Source organism: Podarcis tiliguerta (genome assembly GCF_965153285.1).
Source record: "Podarcis tiliguerta genome assembly, chromosome: 16".
Classification (NCBI taxonomy): Eukaryota; Metazoa; Chordata; class Lepidosauria; order Squamata; family Lacertidae; genus Podarcis; species Podarcis tiliguerta.
Window position 1 is genome coordinate 26,124,685 of NC_139549.1, and position 6,000 is coordinate 26,130,684.

Genomic DNA, 6,000 nt, shown 5'->3' on the forward strand with positions numbered 1-6,000 from the left:
GCAACATCTTCAGGGGCCCACAGATCCCCACACACCTGATTTACATGCAGGGCTTGAGGTTGTGCGGCTTCAGGCCAAGTAAGAGATGTCAGCGTGGTGTAATGGTTAGAGTGTGAAACTAGAACCTGGGAGACCAGGATCTGAATCGCTACTCCGCTATGAAGCTCATTGGGTGTGACCTTGGGGGGCCAGTCACTGACTCCTCACAGGGTGGTTGTGGGGATTAAGTGAGGAGGAGGAGCTCCATGTACGCCACCTTGAACTCCTTGGAGGAAAAGGTCGGATATAAATACAAAAAATATAAGTTCCCCACCTGGGAATCTATACGACCAGAAAAAAGGAAGAACTTTCCCGTACTCCCATAATCAGCTCCCATAATCACTTACCCAGCTAACAAAGGAGTGCTCAGAGCTTTCAGCCCTCCAACCTTTTGGTCTGAAAAGGTGCAGTTTATGGGAACCTCCAACCACCTTTGTGTGTAGCTCAGTGTGGAAGGAGGTAATTAAATTGGTGTGCCTGAGGATTCTGGCAAAAGTATCTGCCTCTTTTTTTTTATTTAAAAAACCACACTTTTAAGTGTTTACTGAGCCATGTGTATTGCTTGTGCTATATACATAATAATAATAATAATAATAATAATAATAATAATAATAATAATAAATAAATAAATAAATAAATGTGTACTTGTTTCTTATTCTGCTTGGAATTGTTCATTTGGTCAGTTGCCTCCTGGACAGCTCTTATCCAGGTGGGCAGGTAAACATGTTTTCTTTGAGTTCAGTCCACATCTGGGCCATCAATGACATCAGCAGCATCATACTATAAGTAGTATTCAAGCATTTCTATATTGTATTCACAGAAAGTCTTTTGGGGTGATGTACAGTAGTTTTAAAATACATTGAAAGCAAATAAAATAAATTCAACTGGTGTGTATCCTAGTTACCCGATGGAATGAAGAGCTAGTAAAATCCAGGGAGCCAATTGCAAAAGGCGCTGGAATGTCCTGCATTGGCACATGCCTATGTTCATAAGGGAGGGGATTCCACAGCAAAGCACCACTGCAGGAAAGACTCATGTCCCTTACAAAGAGTAAAACGAGCCTCTTGGCAGAGCTGTGTTATCTCCAGACTCCCCTAAATATGCACAAATATACAATGTTGGTGTGTTTGCATCCTAAAACAGAGGAGAAGCCTCAGGTCCAGGTTGCTGAATGTGGCCCTCTGGAAGTCTCTATCTGGCCCTCAGAACTCTTCCCTGAGCCACACTCTACTGGGCCTCCTTTGCACCTTGCTGTGTTTTACCCTGTCTGGGACATGTCCTTGAATCCTGATGGTGCTGCTTGTTTGCCTGGGTGGAGGGACAGAGAGGGGTTGTGGTGTACATAACTAGCCTACTGTACAAAGGTAACATTTGCATTTAATGCTCCGTCCTCTTTTGCATTTGGCTCCACCCACCACTGGCATGCAGCCCCTGGGAGGTTGCCCAGAAGTCTGGGACACAGCTCTAGCAAGAAACTCCTGTGGGAATTGAACCTGCAACCTTGACATTATTCAGCACCAAGCTCTAACCAGGGAACTACCCACTTTAGGACATCATTTTCCTCCAAAATGAGTATGTATACACTGTGTTTGAACCTAAGAACACAAGAAGATCCCTGATGGATCATGCCAGAGTCTCACCTAGTCTTAGGCCAGCTAGATGCCTGTGGGAGGTCCAAAAGGAGGACCCAAGTACAAGAGCATTCTACTTCCTGCTTCTAGGAACTGGTATCCTTCTTCCATTTTCCTTTTGTGTCATATCTTTTTTTATTTAGATTGTAGGCCTCAGGACAGGGACAGCTTTTGTTTATTTGTCTTAGCGATTTATAATTGCTTCAAGACTTTTTAAAATAAATTCTCCAAATAAATGGCTGCCTTTTCACAGTAGCCTCAAACAAATTGCCGCCTAAGGCAAGCCTCATCATGCCTAATGGCAGAGCCAGCCCGGCTTCCAGTTCCCGTCCTGCAGGAAGCAGTCTGCAGAAACAGAAACAGAGCAAGCTAACAGGCTAAGACCCAATCCAGATGCTTAGACAGAAATACATGCCCCAAATCCCTCTCTAAGCAGCTCAGGGTGACAGCCTTGCTTCCCCATGGCTTTGCAAAGGTATTTTCTTTGCACCAACCACCTGACAGGTCAATCTGCATCTACTAATTGAGACGGACACCTTCCTGAGGAAAGATAACCCTGAGAGGAGAGAAGGGACTTTGTTTCAGGAGAACCTTATTCCGCCCAAGGGCTGCAAGCCCCTTGAGGGCAATCTTTTGGGGAACACACACCAGTGGGGTGCAGGGACTGGGGCAACACTGGGTAGTACCATTATTGTACATTTCTTCCTTTGTACAGTATAGTAGTTGCTACACACAAGAACATAAGAAAAGCCTGCTGGATCAGGCCAAAGGGGACTTGTCTAGTCCAACAACCTGTACTCACAGTGGCCGACCAGCAAGCGGAACCTGAGCACAAGAGCAATCTCCCCTCCTGCAGTTTCCAACTACCGCTATTCAGAAGAATTGCTGCCTCTGACCATGGAGGCAGAGCATAGCAACCATAATAGAATCACAGAATGGCAGAGTTGGAAGGGACCCTGAGAATCATCTCTAGTCCGATCAAATTATTCGAATATATAGAATTAGCAATGATGACACAAAGAATCAGGCATCAAAAAAGTAAAAAACTTATTAATGATTGGAACAAATTCTTAACATATACAGAAAAAAACTTAGGTAATATTAAAATTACAGTAGGTGATATATAAAATCTGTGAAGTGGAGATATAGAAAGAGAGAATGGAGACTGCAGAAAGGTAGGATGATTAAATAACCTAGACCGGGATGAAGGGAAACACCTTTCTTTTTGATCTTTATCGTTTATATTTTTTCTTTCTTTTTTCGGTACTACTTGTACGTTATGATTTCCTTTTGGATCTTCTATTATGTATGTATGTATGATTTGTTTGGAAAAACTTAATAAAAAGAAAATGGGAGAATCATCTCTAGTCCAACCCCCTGCAATGCAGGAATATGCAACTGCCCCATACGGGGATCGAACCTGCAACCTTGGCGTTAATCGCCACCATGTTCTAACTAACTGAGCTATCTAAGTTCATTGATTCATCCAATCTCCTTTTTTTTAAGGTAAAGGGACCCCTGACCATTAGGTCCAGTCATAACCGACTCTGGGGTTGCGGCACTCATTTCGCTTTATTGGCCGAGGGAGCCGGCATACAGGACTAAGCCGCTTCTGGCGAACCTAAGCAGCGCACGGAAACGTTGTTTACCTTCCTGCTGGAGCGGTACCTATTTGTCTACTTGCACTTTGATGTGCTTTCGAACTGCTAGGTGGGCAGGAGCTGGGACCGAGCAACGGGAGCTCACCCCGTCGCGGGGATTCAAACCGCCAACCTTCTGGTCGGCAAGTCCTAGGCTCTGTAGTTTAACCCACAGCACCACCCACGTCACATGTCCAATCTCCTTTTGAAGCCATCAAGGCTAGTGGCTATCTCTGCCCCCAAGTTCCATACTTCTAACTATGCTGCATGAAGATAGATAAATAAATAAATTGATCAATCTGCCCAGCCCAAAAATGGGCCTCTGCTCACATCCAAACCCATATCTTTAAACCACTTTAGCAGTCATGACTCCCACTACAAAGAATCATGGGGACTGTAGTTTAAGGGTGCTGACCTCGCAGACCAAAAATTATCAGCAATGTCAACAACCTACAGTTCCCAGAATTCTCCAGGATGGCTAAAGCAATTTTAAATGTATGGTATGGATGTGACACTTGTTTTCCGGATATTGTAGGAGGTGTGAAATAAATTCTATTTGTTCATTAAAAAAATAAAAGAACTCATAAGCTCATGAAAATAACAGGAAACAAAAACAAATGTGTAATACCTTCATTAGGACCAACTGAACCTTCACAGCATCACAAGGAAGCTTTCAGTTTTATCAGGAATCTTCAATCTAGAAGATATTAGTTCTGGTGAACTCAAAAGCTTGCTCATTTTTTTATGACGTTCCTTTTTGCTCCTAATTAAGGCATTACGTGACTGCCACTCTTTCTTAGGAAACAAAGGCTCTTTTCAGCATGTTTTTTGTGCTTGGAGCCCCTCCTCGAACACACTAGAACCAATATAGCTTTGAAGAATAAACACACCGGAACCAATACAGCTCTGAAAAATAAACAAGTGTGCACTTAACTCTCAGCCTTGCTAATTTTAATTGCACTCCTGTCCCCCTGCCCCAATTAGTTCAACTTTTCCTCCTGGCCCGGTAATCATTATTGGATGGCAGAGGATGCCTTCAGATGTTCACCTTCAGGCACCAGAATGTCAGTAGCATTAACCCTGATTCAGCATCTACAGGCTGATGACTAGTAAACCACTTACTTGTACTGTAATTGCCCCCTAGAAATCCGTTCTGAAAGGGGACATGGTTTATCAAAGGGGAAAAGATGAACCCTTGGAGGCGAAGGCAGTATGCCTCCGAATGCCAGTTGTTGGGAATCAAAAGTTGAGAGAGTGCTTTTGCTCTCAGGTTCTGCTTGCAAGCTTGCTCTAGACATCTGACTGGCCATTTTGAGAATGGGATGCTGGAATAAAATTACCTTGTTTTTTTCTCTATAAGACTCACTTTTTCCCTCCTAAAAAGTAAGGGGAAATGTGCGTTCGTCTTATGGAGCAAATGCAGGCTGCACAGCTATCCCAGAAGCCAGAACAGCAAGAGGGATTGCTGCTTTCACTGCGCAGCGATCCCTCTTGCTGTTCTGGCTTCTGAGATTCAGAATATTATTTTTTATTGTTTTCCTCCTCCCAAAACTAGGTGCGTCTTGTGGTCTAGTGCGTCTTATAGAGCGAAAAATACGGTAGACCCCTTAGGCCTGATCCAAAAGGACTCTTCTTATGTTCTTATAGAACCTCCAAGTCCAGAGGCATTCTATCTAGGTTCCTATGTTCTTAGGGGCATTTTGGTCTATGTGGGAACAGAATGCCTTTGGGCCGGATCCAGCAGCCCGTCTCTTCTGTTAACCCCTTCCTTCCTGTTCGGTCCAGGTCTTTCTGTCTCCGAGGCCAGGAATGCCATCAGGCGATTTGGTTTTTTTATTTATTTACCGCTTATTTACCAAAATCGGCTTACAAGCATTTTTAAAAAAAACAACACACACTAACTGTGCAAGCATGAAAATTACAACCATCCATAATTAAAACGCACAATAAAGCAATCCCATTAAAACGTTAACATTTAAACATCCATAATTAAAATATGCAATAAAAGAGTCCCATTAAAACAACACGGTAATTAAAACAAGGAGACTCGTCTGACATGGTCGTCGGCTAACTAGGGAGCAAAGTTCCAGATTCGAGGAACCGTCGGGCAGGGGGCCTCCTTGGCATCTGGGGGAGCAGGGTCCCAGATGTAATTTTCCCTGAGGTCAGACCCGGAACTCTCCTCTTAAGGACTGGCATTTGTGTAGGGATGGAGGCCCTTTTCCCCACACGGAAGGGATTGGGGGCATCAATTTCGTCCCACTGATGAGAAACATAACACACCAATGAGCACGCACACACACACACTCCTCAAGGAAGCACACAGGAGGCAAAGGTCAATGTGTTCCACAAGGGGCTGCTACGCTTTGGATAGCGGAAATGCCCAAGTACAGAGTTTGCTTCTGTTCCCTTCAAACCGAGGACTTATCCAGGGAGCCCTCAGGTGCAGGAGAGTGTCAGCTCAGCCCTCCTGAAGCACATGAGAATGGCCACTGCCAATCAGCCCAAGATCTGCAACTTCCCTCTGTGGGAAGGTTGCAGCCTCCGGGACTTTTTAGTTTAGAGAGAAGGAGAGCAACAGGCAGCATGGTAGAATATTGTGAAATTGTGCATGGCATAAGGAAAGCAGATAAAGGTTTTTCTCCCTCTTTCATAAATCAAACTCTCCAAGTGCCCCTATTTCCCAGGGA